The sequence below is a fragment of the Lupinus angustifolius genome, unplaced genomic scaffold, assembly GCF_001865875.1.
Source record: "Lupinus angustifolius cultivar Tanjil unplaced genomic scaffold, LupAngTanjil_v1.0 Scaffold_287, whole genome shotgun sequence".
In the NCBI taxonomy this organism is placed as follows: domain Eukaryota; kingdom Viridiplantae; phylum Streptophyta; class Magnoliopsida; order Fabales; family Fabaceae; genus Lupinus; species Lupinus angustifolius.
In genome coordinates this window covers 579,480-597,352 of record NW_017727606.1, presented here as the reverse complement: position 1 = coordinate 597,352, position 17,873 = coordinate 579,480, and the positions used below count along the sequence as shown (strand labels likewise).

Here is a 17,873-nt window from a genome sequence, read left to right as displayed (position 1 = left end):
CCTTTTAATATACAAAAGTGATGAACTAACTTACTAACTTTTATTTATTGTTATTTACTTTCTGCATTTTATTCTTTAATACCAACCTTCGTTAAGGAAGAAGTTTGATTTGTTAATAAAATGAACACGAAAGGGAGTAAATAAATAAAAGGTCACTAAATTTATTATTCTTTTGTTCTTTATTTATTTATTTATATCTAACAACTAATTATTCATCCCTTTTATATATTAGAATACTATTAAACCGATGTTGGAATTTATTCCATAAAATCGAGATGGTATTCAAAGGTACTTAATAATTTTGTAATAGGTAATTGCTTCGATACAATTATACCGGCGTTAGAATTTATTCTAACAAAGTCGAGATGGGGCAAAGAAGGAATGACTTATTCACATAATTATTAAGAAAGTAAGTTGTAACTGGAATATTCTTGAAACCATTATACCGGTGTTGGAATTTATTTCAACAAAACCGAGATGGCGAACAAAGAACAAAACCGAGTTCTCTTACTTACATAAGAAACATAACGAAAATGAGAGTATTAACCTTTCAACAAATTGACACTACTGTCAGGACGATTTGTTGAGAGGAGAAAACTCCCAACTAAAATAAACATCGAAAAACGCTTTCAACAGCGGGCGAACATCTTTTGTAAATCTTGAAATTTCTATGAGTACAGGATGACAACCTAAGAGAGTGTTAATTAGATTTATAAATAATTTGTTATTTTAAAACAAATAAAACCAGAATTGCAATGGAAGCATAATAGTAAATGTCACCACCTCGTTTTTGCAGTAAAACATAGAAAACCATTTTGGTGCCGAAGTATCGGAAGGATTGGTCTTTGAACTAGAACTCTGGACTCGAAAGTCGGTTACGGGTCGGGAAGGTATTAGCACCTCGTTCACCCATTATTAAACGATACCCGCATTAATCGCATAAAACTAAGTATACTCAAAAACTTATTTAATCAAGTGATTATTTATTGAAAAAAAAATTATTTTTTATTTTTGTGTTTAACAAGATCTCATCTTGCTCCAACGTATCGCTAGGTGCAATAGGAAAATCAAGACCATGTAGTTCTTGGGTAGAAAATGTTTGGTGTGTTTGATTGGTTTTATTAAAATATAATATATATGAATATAATTTGGATATATGGTAACTAGGGTAAGCAAGAAGGTCCAACTCTGGACTATACTGCCTTACACATATTCAAGAGAGAGAAGAGGCAGTTCAAGATTGCACACCGCTATTCAGCTCGAATAAGGTAGGAAGATAAGACTCGGGTCGAATATGGCTGACTCAGACTCTAGAACTCTTAAGAGTTTTAATTGTAAAATACATGGGTCAAATTAGATTTCTTGTATCTAGGGTAAGTAAGAAGGTCCAAATTTGGACTAAACCGCATTACACATATTCAAGATAGAGAAGATGTAGTTCAAGATCTCACATTGATGTTCAGCTCGAATAGAGTAGGAAGATAAAACTTGGGTCGGATATTGCTTACTTGGACCCTAGAATTCTAAGAGTTTTAATTATAAAATATATGGGTAAAATTAAATCCCTTGTATCTAGGGTAAGTAAGAAAATTCAACTCTAGACTACACTGTCTTACACATATTCAAGAGAAAGAAGATGCAGTTCTAGACTGCACACCGTTGTTCAGCTGTTCAGCTCGAATAGAGTAGGATTATAACACTTGGGTTAGATACCGCTTACTTTGACCCTAGAATTCTAAGAATTTTAATTATAAAATAAATTAGTTAGTCCAAACTCTAAAAAAATAAATATCAATTAAAGTTCTTTTTTTGTATGGACTAATATACTTGTGTTAAACACATATAATAATTAAAAATAACAGATGCACAAAATTTGATGATAAGAATATACATTCATGAGAAAAGAATAAATGGAATGAGACAAATATATACAAAAACAAATCACAAACAAAATAACTAAATAAAGGAAATGAATTATAAATATAAAAAAAACAATAAACAAATAAAAAATGAAAAAAAGAAGTAAAAAAAAGGAAAGGGTTACATAAAGGGGAAAGGGGAAGACAATGTTTCCCCAAATAAGTCTGCTCCTAACGCTGGAAAGGAAGTGGTGGTGGCGGCTACTCCTAGAGGACTGTCGGTAACGAGCCGCTACTAACAGTGTCGGTTGGAGGTTGGACGAGGGGCAATGGACAACGAGCCATATAGCTTGAGCACCACTCCATCTCCTCACCATGACCCTCTCACGGTGGCGGCAATGTTGAAAAAGGAGCCATGCTCGAAGGTCCAAGCGGTAGTGTAGGGGAAATATCGAAGAAGAATATGCTCCTATTCCACAACTGTGGTTTAGGATGATGCATCGTACCATAAAGCTTGAGCACCATTCCTTAGAGACACAATTGAAACTGGGTAACTGGAAAGATCAACTCGACTTGGGTGTACATTAAAGCTTCAGCCCGCTCACACTCCTTGTGTGATGAAAGTATTGCATTAGAAGTTGGTGGTGTAACAATCACTTTGGTGAGTGAGCTTGACAATGGTATAAAACATGCTTTGGAAATGAATCAAACGGTGCCTCTAATGATAGAGGTTAGAGAAATGGCAAAGAATGTAGATCAGGGTACTGCCAGAACTAGGGATATCAAAGCACTACGAACGTAGTTCGGGGTACTACTAGAACATAGGTTGAAAAGAGAAAACTGAAGACACATGTCAGGGTACTTCCGGAATACAGGAAGGTAAAACCAAGAACGCAGGTCGGGGTACTGGCAGAACTTGGGACAACAAAGCAATAGGAACGCAGGTCGGGTACTGTCGGTACCTAGGTTGATAAGAAAACACCGAAGATGCAGGTCGGGGTATTGCTGGAATTTGGGAAAGTAAAACCAAGAACACAGGTCGGGGTACTATCGGAACTTTGGACATCAAAGCACTAGGAACACTAGTCAGGGTACTGTTCGAATGTAGTTTGATAAAACAACACTAAAGACGCAGGTCAGGGTACTGCTGGAATTTGGGAAGGTAAAACCAAGAACACAGGTCGGGGTACTGACGGAACTTGGGACATCAAAGCGCTAGGAATGCAGGTCGAGGTATTGCCAGAATCTAGTTTGATAAGAGAACAACGAAGACGCAGGTCAGGGTACTACCAGAATTCGGGAAGGTAAAACCAAGAATATAGGTCGGGGTACTACCGGAACTTGGGACATTAAAGCACCAGGAATGCAGGTCGGAAACTGTTCGAACCTAGTTTGATGAGAGAACACTAAAGCCGAAGGTCGAGGTACTGCCGCAATTAGAGAATGTAAAACCAAGAACACAGGTCAGGATACTACCGGAACTTGGGACATCAAAGCACTACGAATGCAGGTCGGGGTACTACCGGAACCTAGTTTGATAAAAGAACACTGAAGATGGAGTCAGGGTACTACCAGAATTTGGGAAGGTAAAACTAAGAACACATATCGGGATATTGCCGGAATTTGGGACATCAAAGAACTAGGAATGCAAGTCGGGGTACTATCGGAACCTAGTTTGATAAGAGAACATCGAAGGTGCAGGTTAGGGTACTTCCAGAATTCGGGAAGGTAAAACGAAGAGCACAGGTGGGGGTACTTCCGGAATTTGGGACATCAAAGCACTAGAAGTGTAGGTCGGGGTACTACCGGAACCTAGGCTGATAAGAAAAGCATTTTTATTTATGAGTTTGACAATGTCCTTTTAAAAGGAAAAATGTGTTGGCGTCTTAGTCCAACAACATCATAACACGTCAACGTCTGAGTTTGACAATGTTGATAGGTCTATGTGATTTAATTGGCTTAGAAAGTCTTGGTCGATTTCCTTGGGTATGATTATGCAAGTAAGATGTGTTTTGAATGTGATTTCTTGAGAATATGCTATGCAATGCATGAAATTAGTATTGATGCATGGGATATGTGTTGAGTGATGTATATGTGAATGATAGCATTTATGGCATGAGTGGTGTAAAAGCAATGCTAATGTTAGTAGACTTAATGCTTAAGCTATCAGCTCATAGGGAAATGTCCTTATGGGGCATTCTCGTCTTGTAGTAAATATTGCCTTATTGCTTTCTCTATACCATAACACTCGGTCTTTAGATAATGTCTGGATCAACATGGGAATTTCTTTGTGGTTGTTGGCACCAGATTATCTTTGGGATAAAATATGAATCTCATCAAGTGATGTAAGGGTTAGTGTTTTCATTTTCATAGTATGGTACAAACTCAATAAAATAAATTTCTATGTAGAATGTTTGGAAAGGTGGAATATGTTATGCATGTTATAATAAAATGCATGATCCTATGGTTGGTTGAAGTGAGGCCTATGGGATTGGGGTGTTCTGCATATCCTTTTGTTGCCCTATATAATGAGACATGTTAACCATCACTATACAATTTAATCATTGAGCTTGGAATGAGTCTTGACAATTCATAAAAATTGCATCGGTATTTGATTGCTTGATATATTTATGATCATTGTACATGATCACTTTCGCCTACATGAAATCATCCTAAAACAAAAATCGGACCTAGTGTCATTTATCATTGTCTATAAAAAATTGCCCCAACGTCATTCATTTGTGCCTACCCCAAAAAATTTCCATAGTGTCATGTATAACTTGGGCCAGAAATGTTCTTTTTTTTTTTGAGCCCGAACTTTTGAAAGGAATATTGATGCATTGTGCGAGTGATTTGTGTCTTGAAAATAATTGTCCCTTTTTATTTATTAATTTGGAGCAGTTTGTTTTTTACCCTGATGTATGTATCATGAATAGATGAATCCTCCACAAGGTCTTTTAGGCGTGTATTGGGGTTTGGCTGTGGTTATCGAGAAAAGGTTTGAGGCTCAAAACATGTGTTTCTCATCCTCCTCTTTCTCATGTCTCCTTGACCTATTCTCAACTATTTAAGAATTCTAATTGAAATAGCTGGACAACTACCCTCCTCGAGTTATAAATATTGACGGGTTATGCTTTTAGACAAAGATCTCCTTTCATAATTTCTAGACTAAAATGGGGTAACTAGTGGTATCTCCATAGTGTTTGAGAAGTTTCAAAGAAGCCTCGTATGATCAGGTTGGCCTATCCAAGTTCATATCAGTTGGGTTTTCTTTACATCATTCTTCATGTAAGACAACAAATAAAAGTCAAGTGTATAATGCATCAATAAAACTTGATTGAGAAATATGTTATATTTCTTCACTACATTTCCAAGGGAGAACCTCTCTAGGCATAATATATTTTCACCGCATATGAGTTTACCAACAAGTATAGGTGATTTCCATCCATGTTAGTTAGTATTAAGGCTCCACTAGAGAAGACTTTCTTCACTACATAAGGTCCTTCAAAATTCGGAGTCCATTATCCCCTATGGTCTTTTTAGGTTGGTAAAATCTTCTTAAACACCATGTCTCCTACTTGAAATTGACGTGGGCGAACTTTCTTTGCATATTCTTTCATTATTCTCCTCTGATAAAGTTGTTTGTGGTACACAGCGGTCAACCTTTTTTATTTCAATTAGGTTCAATTGATCATATTGAGCTTGAACTCGTTCCGCTTCTTCTAATTCTGACTCTGCAATAATTCTTAATGATGGGATCTCTACCTCGATTGGAAGGACTACCTCCATTCTGTATAGCATGGAGTAAGGGGTGGCCCATGTGGAAGTATGAATAGAAGTGTGTTATCTATGTAAGGCAAAAGGCAACATTTCATTCCAATCCTTATAAGCTACAACCATCTTTTGGACAATCTTATTTATATTCTTATTAGCAGCCTCAACTACGCCATCCATCTTAGGACGGTAGGGTGAAGATGTATGATGTTTGGTCTTGAAATTTTCAATGTCTCACTCATCAGCTTGTTATTCAGGTTGGTGGCATTATCCGTGATGATTTTACTTCGTAGACTATAGCAGCATACCAACTCCTTCTTAATGAACCTGACCACTACCTTTCAAGTAATATTGGCATATGAAGCCACTTCGACCCATTTAGTAAAATAATCGATGGCCACCAGAATGAAATGATGTCCATTTGAGGCTTTAGGCTCAATGGGTCCTATGACGTCCATCCCCACATAGAGAAAGGCCATGGCGTTGATAGAACATTCAATGGATTTGGGGGTGCATTGATATTGTCGATATAAATCTAACATTTGTGGCATTTCCTTTCATGGCTACAACAATCATTCTCCATTACTAACTAGTAATAGCATGCCCTTAATATCTTCTTAGCCATGGCATGTCCATTTGCATGGGTCCCAAACGATCCCTTATGTACATCTTTAAGGATTGTTTCCACCTCTTTTGCTTCGACACGCCTAAGGAGTACCAAGTCATGGTTTCTTTTGTAAAGCACTTCTTCATTTAGGAAGAGACTCGTTGCTAATCTCCTTAATATCCTTTTTCCATCTCAAAGGCACTAGGAGGGTATTTTTCTTCTTGATGTATTCTTTTATATCGTGGTACCAAGGTTTGCCATCTTCTTCTACCTATATGGCATTGCAATAATTAGGTTGACCTTTGTTTCCTATACTGATGAGCGTTGGTCATTTCCTCTGATGTGGAACATGCACGATAAGGTGGATAGTGTGTCAGCCAACCAATTGTCTTCTATGCGGATATGATAGAAATTGATATGCACAAATTGTTCAACTAGCCTCTGCATGTGATCTCTATAAGGTATCAGCTTGCTATCACGAGTTTCCCATTTTCCTTTTACCTGGTGGATTACTATAGTGGAGTCTTCGAAAACCTCAAGGATTTTGGATTTCGATTCTAAGGATGCTCACAAGCCTAATGCGCATGCCCCATACTCAGCTATATTGTTGGTTCAATCGAAGCATAGCCTAGTAGTGATAGGAATGAAATTGCTATGTAGAGATACCAATATTGCCCCTACCTCATGTCCAAACACGTTGGAGGCTCTATCAAATACGAGCATCCGTTTGTTCTCTTCCTCTGGATCTATTGAGGATAATGGCATGATACCTTCAAAAGAGAACTCTTGATGCATTGACCCATGTCCTTCCATTGGTTGATTGGCTAAGTAGTCAGCAAGTAGACTCCCTTTGATCGCTTTTTGGGTGACATAGACTATGTCATACTCTAAGAATAGTACATGCCACCTAGTCATTTTTCCCGTCAACATTGGTTTCTCAAAAATATGTTTCACTATTTTAGACCTAAGCCACGTAGTATGACTCAACTTGTATTGCTTCAGTCGGCGTGATGCCTAAGCTAAGGCACAACACGTGCATTCTAGTAAGGAATACAGTCTATAAACGTCTTACTCAAGTAGTAAATAGCCCGCTCTTTCTTGCCATATTTGTCATGTTGAGTCAAGACGCACCCCATAGAGTCATCCAATATTGTTAGGTACATTATCAATGGTCGTCCATGTACAGGAAGCATTAATACAGGTGGTTTTAATAGGTACTGCTTAATTTTTTTCAAAAGCCTCTTGACATTCTTCATTTCACTTGATGGTCTGGTTCTTTCTTACGATCTTAAATATGGGCTCACATGTAGTTGTCAACTATGATATGAATCTGGAGATGTAGTTCAGCCGACCCAGGAAACCTCTGACTTCATTTTTTGTTCTATGAGGAGGCATCTCAGTGATAGCTTTCACCTTTTCCGGATCTACCTCAATGCCTTTCTGACTGACTATAAAGTTGAGAACTCGACCTGGCTGGACCTGGAAACTACACTTGGCGGGTTTCAGTTTGAGGGTATAATCTCGTAATCTTTTGATCAACTTCGGCAGGTTCCCACATGCTCCCCTTCAGTCTTTGATTTGCAAATTATGTCATCGACATAGACTTCAACTTATTTATGCATCATGTCATGGAAAACAACAACCATGGCACGCTGGTATGTGGCCATGGCATTTCTTAGACCGAATGTCATAACCTAATAGCAATAAGTTCCCCACATTGTGATGAATGTGGTCTTCTCTACATCTTATTCTACCATTTTGATTTAGTGATACCCAAAATATTCGTCCATGAACGAGAACATTGCATGGTATGTCGTGTCATCCGCTAGTAAAACTATGTCGGGCACTAGAAAATCATTTTTTGGGCTCGCCTTATTGAAGTCCCGATAGTTAACACATATTCAGTTTCCCCCTTTCTTTGGTACAACGACCACATTTCCCACCATTCGGGGTACTTTGAAACTTTTATGAACCCAGATGTTAACCACTTTGGGATTTCATCTTTCACCCTAAGAGAGAGGTTTGGCTTCATTCTTCTCAATTTCTGATTGACTGGTAAAGACTCACCTTTTAGAGGTAATTTGTGCTCCACTATATGCGATCCAGGCCCGACATGTCACTATAGGACCAAGCAAAGACATCCTTGTACTCATGCAATAATTTGATTAGCATGTTCGTTTCACTCGGGTGCATCAAAGTGCATACTTTGATCACTTTCTTGTCATCCTCTGTCCCTCGATTTACTAGCTCAATAAGCTCATCATGGGGTTCAATCTCTCTGCCATCATGTTCAACAAATCTCAATAACTCGGGAGATACTTCCTAGTCATCATCATTATCTTCCTCTCCTACCAAGTTTACAGGATGATCAAAGTTGTATGAATGATTATTAACATCGTCATTATTTTCGGACTCACTTTCAGATCTGCATCACAATAGGATAGTGTTAGTTCTCATGTTGATTTGTTTGCATTTTTTGGCGTATTTTTTGTGTTTTTGTGGAAAAAAATAAATGAAAAATAAATGGTGAAAACAAAAACATAAATAAAAAGACTAATATTTGTATGTATAGTACTATATAATATGAAAATTTCAAATGCATGAATTGATTCATTAAAATTGTACCAGTATATAACGAAAAAATGAAAATTCAATCTTAAACAAAGAAACAACAACATCCAAGAGCCCTATTAATGGCTAATGGAGTACAACACTAGATTACTTTCCTTCCTAGAAGATTGATGATGGTGCTTCGACTTCAAACTAGTTGGTAAGAACAATGCCTAGAGTGCATTGGAAAACATAATCATTTGACTGACATGAGCATTCCTCTTCAAGCATGGAGACCGATCCCTAAGACTCAAACAATGCACTGACGAAATGTTGCTTGATGTGTTTGATAGGGAAATCTGCCTTCTTGTACTCAAACTGCCCCATGTGGGCCCACTTTTTCCTTTTTGCCCCCTCCACTATCCTTGCCTTGTTGACTCTAGATGGGTTATAGCCCAGGTCGAAACAACCTTTGTTTCCTAGGAGTATCACTATGTCTTCTACCCGCTGCCCATATTTGCCTAGGCCCCTCCCTCACTGATATATGTTCTTAATCATAACCTTGGTCATCATTAAGGCTGCTTTATATGGATATGACCTCATAATTGGTGCTTCTTCTTCTACAAAGGTGGTGTTAGCAATTTTCTAAGCCTGGAATGAGGTTTCGAGTGCTTCTTCGGCAGCATCAATATATGAGGTATCAAATGGCCTAGATACTAGCATATCCTCCTCACCCATTATTATCAACAACTGGCCATTAATGATGAATTTGATCCATTGATGCAAGGTTGAGGGAACTACTCCTGCAGCATGGATCCATGGTCTGCCCAATAAACAATTGTATGTTAGGTTTATGTCCATCACTTGGAATGGAATTTGGAAAGTACAAGGCCAATTTTTTATGGGCAATTCACTTTCTCCCATGACCTCCCTCTTGGAACAATCAAATGCCTTAACAATCATGGCACTTGTCCTCATATGCGAGTAGTTGATAGGGAGCCTAAACAACGTTCTCTTAGTCATCACATTCAAAGATGAACCATTATCTATGAGGACTTTTCCAATCACAGTCTTGGAACATGACAGAGATGTGGAGAGGGTTGATGTGGACATTCCCATCACAAGGTATTTCCTGATCGCTTAAGGATATAAAATTGTCAGCAACAATGTTATTCACAATACCGCTTCTGTAGTTATGTCTTGACTGACATGGGTCTGGTTTAAAATTTTAAGTAGCATGTTCCTGTGAGGCTCTGAATCCATTAGCAACGAAAGTATGGATATTCTAGCACGTGTTCACCTTAGATGATCGATCACCTTATATTCTCTTTGCTTTATAAACTTCAGGAATTCATTAGGTTGCTCATTAGAAATATCTTGCCCATCTCTCAACTCATCCATGGATGATCCCTCTTTGCCAATTTCAGGGATTGTTGGACCATCAACCTTCTTCTTCCCCTTATAAACGGTGATGGGGTTTTTCTCTGTCTCTAGGGGACCATAGACTCTACCACTCCGGGTAATTCTACTAACTCCAGCGACGTTGCTTACCTCTAATGCATGTTCCGATGATGTGATGGCCTCCCCACCATACTTCCAACGTATTGCTCTATCTAACTCATAAGGAAACGAATGAAGTATATCTGCTACTATAGGCTCCATTTCCATGAGGTACGGGAACCATTGTTGTTAAGGAAGATCTAGTGATATACCCCTTGGGATATTCAACACTGGTTCGGATCGAACCAATGTTGGGACGAATGATGTTATATCTTCATTGTCTCCTACTACATTGACTTATGGGCATGTAGATCTTCTCCCCACAATCACCAGTTTGGTATCCATCATTTACTATAGCAACATATTGAATTCTGCACAATCTTCAATCTCATGGCCCACTAAACCATGCATCTCTCAACCTTCTTCAGTTTCTTTTAACACCTCAATCATACCCTGGTTTCAGATTTCCTTGAAGGTAACTTTCATTGGGTGCATATTTCAGAAATATCTTTCAAGAAATATTCCTCTCAGACCTCTTCAACAACATTTACTCCATGGTTCATGTGATTTGGCATGGGATTATTATTGACGTTCGGCGATGTTTGTCTAAAGTTGAGCCATTTTGAGTCAATGAGGTGTTGTACCTTTAATTTCATGGCTTTGTAATTCTCTATGGAATGCCCCACAGTTCTAGAGTGGTATGTGCATGAGCCATTGGAGTCAAACCATGGCCCTGGAATTTCGGGAATTTTTCCCGGAATTTGGGATATAATCCTTTGCCCCATGAGGTATGTGAATAGGTCTGCATACAGCATGGTGACAGAATCAAACATTGTTTTCTTATCTTGAGGCGCATATCCCATATTTTGGGTCGTAATAGTATATTTGGGGTTCTTGATTGCTCGTGTTGACAATTGTTTGTGTGGGATTGATATTGATAATTGTTGTTTGGTTGTTTCTTGGAGTCGTTGGACACAAAATCTGTCCTACCTTCTTTCTTCTTCATGAACCTTGGTTTCTTGGTATTTGTCTGGTATCTGTAATCTTCCCGCTCTTGATCCCATTTTCGATCTTCTCCCCCACTCTTATTAGAGCGTTGAAGCCAGAGACCATAGCAGCCACTAGGTAATCATAGTAGGGATTTTGTATGGTGTCAACAAAAAAAATAGAGAGTTGTTCTTCTTCTTAGAGCCTTGGAAGCACCTGAGAAGTCAGCCCCCTCTAGCGATGTGTATACTCTTTGAAGCTTTCTTTAGGCTTCTTGGACATGTTCTATAATTGTGTCATGTTAGGTTAAACATCTTCATTGTATTTGTATTGTTGAGGAAATGCATTAGACAGGTCCAGAAATGTTAGACTGTTGATCTTCTCAAGCCGAATGTACCAGTTCATTGCTGCCCTAGACAAACTACCCTGGAAGCAGTGGATTAACAGCTTTTCATCTCCATGGTATGCTGACATTTTGCAAGCATACATGTGCATATGGATCTTTGGTCAGGTCGTCCCATTGTACTTTACAAATTCAAACACGTTGAACTTTGGAGGCGAAACCACATCAGGCACGAGGCATGTCTCGAATGCATTCTTATGGTCTGGAAAACTTGCTCCCTCTATCACTCTAAGACTCTCCTTAATTAAGCTTAACTTTTTTATTCTAGCATTATCACCAAATTGGGGCTCTCGGGTTGTTGGTCTATGTTATGTTCCAGAATGGTGTTGTGCGGGTCAATTAACTATAATCGTTTGAGGGGGATCGTAGGTGGGGTCTTCATCATGACTATTCATGTCCACCTGAGGTATTAGCTACTATAGATGAGCATTAGATTGACCGTGGGGTTCATTCAGCTCGTCCTAATACAGTGGAACGTAATCAAAGGGCATCCCATATAAAGGGCAACTTCGTTGCTTCTTCCTTTTGCTAACTTGTACCAACTCCTTGACCAGAGTTGCCCTTAGGCAACTGAGTGGGATTGCTTTGTTGTCCCATATTGGTAGTTTGAGTGTTTTTCCTTTTCTCACATTACAACGCATTGTGCATGTTGAACATTTCATTCAGCTGCGCCTTAAGCTCTACTCACTCGGACCTGTTGTCCTCACTGGATACGGACTCTACCATTTTCTTCACTTGAAACTGAGTGTTATAGTGGTGCTTTAAAGTAATGGTGGCAATACCTATTTACAAGAAAACATTTAACATTGAGATTAGTTTGTCTGAATGGTTTACCTGGCTTGCGGATGGACCCTTTAATATAGCGAAGCACTTCATCCCATATTTGATACTTAGGAATTGCAACCCCTAAGTCGCGTATGGTTGATGATAATCTTTAGAGAAAACTATCGGTTTCGTACCAAGATTTCATTTTGTGGCTAGCCCTTTGACAATGTTTGTCTTATTGAGGGGTGTGACGAAAGTTGTTTTAGTTGGCCAGAGGGTACAATCCTTGGCTTGAGTATAGTTGTTGATGCTCTCTTTTTTTCTATTCATATAAGTCATTTTGGGAAGTAATGGAATAAGTCTAGAAACTTTCATTAATAATTTAGTAAATGTTACATTGTGGGAGGGGAATTTACATCAATTTTCTATTTCCACTCCTTCTAACATTTAATGACTAGTATCAGAATTGGAAATCTCCTATGCTCTCTTTCCTCCACTGTCTTAGTTGTCGCGCTATCTTGGTATAGTCAGAGAGAAATGCCTCTAGTGACGGTCTTCCATTAATGTCAGGTTATGCATTGATCTCACATCTAGCCTCATCGAAGATTTTTAACCAATCTTCTGCAAAATTCTTGAGCCCGTTAAGCACGTCGTTGCATCTTCTTTGCCACTACTCTTTGGCCCTTTCATATTCCATGAGAGTTCCATTGCAACTTGTAGCCCATTCTCTCTATCTCTTCAAGAGTTCATCATGGGCCTCCATAAGATCCTTCAAATCAGCAACAAGTCGATTTTCTCTATGGTTGGCTCTTTCTATGTTTAACTGATGGTTTGCCGCCATCCAATCTCCTCTTCTATGAGCATGTTCTTGGGTTGCTTGTTAATCTCTTATCGTTCTCATTGCTTGGGAAGCTTCTTTCTGGCTCTATTCAATATCAACCATGACCATCTCAAGGTTTCTCTCAGTTTCTTTCTTTTCTTGCACATTATTCATAACATGCTAGTAGAATCCTTCTTTATATTGGCTACCTCCTCTTGTAGATTTCTATTGGATCTCTCGAGGTTGTCAATGGCAAACCCATACTTTTCATTCTAATCTCTTGACTCCTCTAAGAGTTTTCACTTTTCACACCACATGATTTCGTCTGGTGGGGCCCCTCCATTTTCTTTTGGCACGGGAGGTGCTAGTTTCAAATTTTCTTTACTTTGACACTCCTCCAAGATTTTTACTCTTCAGTGTAGAATGTTTTACGCTCCCCTAATTCATTTTCACCAACCAAGTGGATATTCAGAAAAGCTCCCCTTATTGAGTATATGGTTTCTTTTGGAGTTTCCTCTTTTTTGTACTAGAAAAAGAATCCTTGTAGTTGTCTATCCCTTACCCCCGTTCATGCCCCACTTTAGTTGTCTGAGTACCCAGGCGGGTGTAACAGTGATGCATCCCCTTGGATCCATGAGTACTAAATTAGAATATTCTCCACATGAATACATGGTGCACGAGTGTCAATCATACAAACAACATTTGGTTCCAAAGTTCCGGACAGTGACCTCTTCAAAAGGTTTTGCCCACTCGAATAGTGACACTTCCTCTACAGCTACCTTCTTGAACCTTTTCAGTGGGTAATGAGTTCCTAGTGGGTAAAGATGCTCTTTGAAATGGGTCACATCCAAACATATAGCAACTGAACACAACACATCATCTTACCAATACCCCTCATGTGACATATTTGGAAAGAAAGGATGGTTTCAGCAAGGAATGCAGACGTAGGGTTGACACCAAACTTTTTGAACTTGTAGAACACTTCTATAGTAGCTTGACCTATCATGTCATTCATATGGGGTAGCAAAACCATTCCATAAATAGGCAGAGCAAAAGCAGGCTTGAACATCTCCCAATCTTGTTTCCCTAAAATTTTAGCAATGTGTTTCTTCAGGAAGATCCATTTTAATCCCATGGTTCCGACTTATTTTTACAATGCATGCGGACGCAAATTTTACCCCTATTAACTCTTCTACAACATCTTCATTTACTTCCACTAGTTTGGTAAACATGTAAACCTTTAATCTGTCTAGTGTGGGGACGCCTAACAAGAATTCATACTCCTCTAGGATGGGTGGAACGTCTATATTTGGAATCTCAAAGATTCTCATTTCAACATTCTAATACTGCATCATAGTAGCCATAGCTTTTAAAGTGATGGGACTGACACAGATAAGAAGAAGATCTATCAATCGTCTGTATGCATTTGCAAACTATTCTTGTACCTCTTCTAGTATCTTTGGGACACAATCGATCAAGAAACCCAAATCATTAATATGTAGTTTTGTCTTTACAGCCCTCTTTATAATCGGAACACGTGTAGAGACTCAGACTAGGGTGGCCATTTCTTATTATGTTGCTATATACGGGATCCCTTGAGCCAACTTGAAAAATGCTATAAGATCAGTCAGTAATATATTATTAAATGAATGTATGATATGCATGATGATGCAAAAATATATGAGTGGACCATCTTTATAAGTGACGATAACAATGGGATGGAATATAATTCCAACATGTCGTGGTCTTCATGGGATAGCGATAGGCTCATACCTAAATTTGGTGAAAGCATATTGAAAAGTGCAGGCCCTTAGGACCATTGACCCATTTACAGGCAATATAGCCTTCATTACAAGAATATGAACTTCATGATAGATCCATTTCACATTGTTCACGCTGACTAAGGACAAGGATGTATTATCCTTAGTGCTTATAAAAATTACTCTTTGGATGGGGCCCCACTACAAGTATGTTTGTAAATATGACGTATTCATTATACAAAGACATTGAGATGCAATAATATCACTCGGGCATAGGTGATGATGATGGCAAGTTCAAACTCATGATGGTAAGTCAATTAAATAATAGAGTGCAAGGATAAAAGCATGCTTCTTGTGTTTCATATGGGTAGATCCTATAAGGGTTTTGACTATAAACCACATCCTAGGGTGGGATATTATGGTATGTCTAAAGTGAACCCCTTAGAAGGTTCCCAACTCTGAAAAAGGCCACCAAACTGCATCCCATCTGTGAAGGAAAGGGAACCCAAATATCATAGGTTAGAAAAGGGAGAGCTCTAGCCCCATAGAGCGCCTAACTCATAATATTGGTAATAGGTTGATCAGTCCATCACGCCAATACACGATTTGACTCAAGGTCAGCACCAGCAGGGCAGATGTCCCATTTTAGAAATTCCTAAATATCTCTAATACTCGGGTATAGGACATATGTGTATGCAAAGACATTTTGTACTTAGTGTGGTGTGTGAGAAGCATACAAACCCTTTATTAAAGATAAAACTCCCCAACACTACAAAACAACCTCAAAAACATATATACATAAACACAAATTAATTATATACAAAAAAAATAATAAAGACAAGCTTTAAGGGGTACATATGAATTTATGCGATTAGTTGCTTCAGGTCTAACTCTCTTAGGAAGCTCCAAGCTGTCGCGCTGGATTTTCGGTCGAACACCGGCCACGCGACTGATTTGGAGTCGCCACCATGTTTTTACAGTCAAAACATAGAAAACCCTTATGGTGCCCAAATATCGGAAAGATTGGTCTTTGAACTAGAACTCTAGACTCGGGAGTCGGTTATAGATCGAGATAGATTTAGCACCTCGTCTAACAGTTATTAAGCGGCACCCACATTAGTCGCATAAAATTAAGTATACCTGAAAACTTATTTAATCAAGTGATTATTTATTGAAGCAAAATATTATTTTTATTTTTTTGTCTCACAATGGTTCATCTTGCTCCAATGTATCCCCAGGTGCAATAGAAAAATTAAGAATACGTAGTTCTTAGGTAGAAAATGTTTGGTATGTTTGATTGGTTTTAATTAAAGTATAATATATATGAATATAATTTGGATATCTGGTATCTATGGTAAGCAAGAAGTTCCAACTCTAGACTACACCGCCTTACACATATTCAAGAGAGAGAAGAGACAGTTCAAGACCGCACACCACTATTCAGCTCGAATAGAGTAGGAAGAAAAAACTTGGGTCGGATACCGCTTCCTCATACCCTAGAATTCTAAGAGTTTTAATTATAAAATATATGAGTAAAATTATATCTATTGTATCTAGGGTATGTAAGAATGTCCAACTCTAGACTACACCGCCTTACACATATTCAAGAGAGAGAAAAGGCAGTTCACGACTACACATCGTTGTTCAACTCGAATAGAGTAGAAAGATAAGACTCGAGTCAAATACCGCTTACTTGGACCCTAGAATTCTAAGCGTTTTAATTATAAAATAAATTAGTTAATCCTAAACTCTAAAAAAATAAATATCACTTCAAGTTTTTTTTTTTGTGTGGACTAATATACTTGTGTTAAACACATATAATATTAAAAATAACAAATGAACAAAAATTGGTGATAAGTATATACATTCATAAGAAAAGAATAAATGGAATGAGACAAATATATACAAAAAAAATAACAAACAAAATAACTAAATAAAGGAATGAATTAAAAATATAAAAAACAATAAACAAATAAAAAATTAAAAAAAGAAGTAAAAAAATAAAAAATGAAAGGGTTACGTAAAGGGGAAGACAATGTCTTCCCCAAATAAGTCTCCTCCCAACGCTGGAAAGGGAGAGAGGTGGTGGCGGCTGCTCCTGGACGACTGGCGGGGTGACGAGCCACTGCTAACCATGCTGGTTGGAGGTTGGGCGAGGGATGACGGAAACGAGCCATAGAGCTTGAGCACCACTCCATCTCCTCACCACGACCCTCTCACGGTGGCGGCAGTGTTGAACAAGGAGCCATGCTCAAAGGTCTCGGCGTCACAGTGCAGGGGAAACGTCGAAGACGAACGTGCTCTTATTCCACAGTTGCGATTTAGAACGACACACGGCGGCCCCTGGGCTCTGCTTCACCGGTTCAGCGACCAGAGACCAAAACTCTGCCGGTCTCGCCTCCCAACCCTCTTTCAGCCACCATATTCCAGCCTAGGCAGAACTAAACTTGTTGGGAACAAGCGAACAATCAAATAGTAAAGAGTATAGAGACAAGAGAATAACACAAGAGATTTGGTAACGGCCAATTGTGCCTACGTCCCCGGGAGCGTTGAACGGGTACCACTATATATTATTAGAGAATAAGGATTAGTGTTTTACTATTCTTCTCCTTGTTACATTAGGTCTACATAACATCAATATATAGCCCTCTACCCCAACCCCTTTACATCAGCCCAAGCCCATAACTTGTATTGCTGTTATATAGAGATATGAGTCATTGCACAACAATCTCCACCTTGGCGAATATCATCAATCTCCATTTTCCGCCATTGGGTTGGGGGCGCTCCATAGTCCATCATCAGTGAATGTTCAACAAGCTCAGGCAATGCCTGAACTTGTCCACGGTAA

The 17,873-nt window shown here is 38.7% G+C and overlaps 1 long non-coding RNA gene across 1 annotated transcript in view; it reads left to right on the top strand.

The window, feature by feature from the left end:
- The first annotated feature begins 685 nt into the window (after nt 1–685).
- LOC109340915 overlaps nt 686–17,873 on the top strand; it is a 22,225-nt gene continuing 5,037 nt past the window's right edge. Inside the window, exons 1-2 of the long non-coding RNA XR_002106863.1 lie at nt 686–697; nt 11,665–11,670. This is a non-coding gene — a long non-coding RNA (uncharacterized LOC109340915). The remainder of the gene's footprint in view (nt 698–11,664; nt 11,671–17,873) is intronic.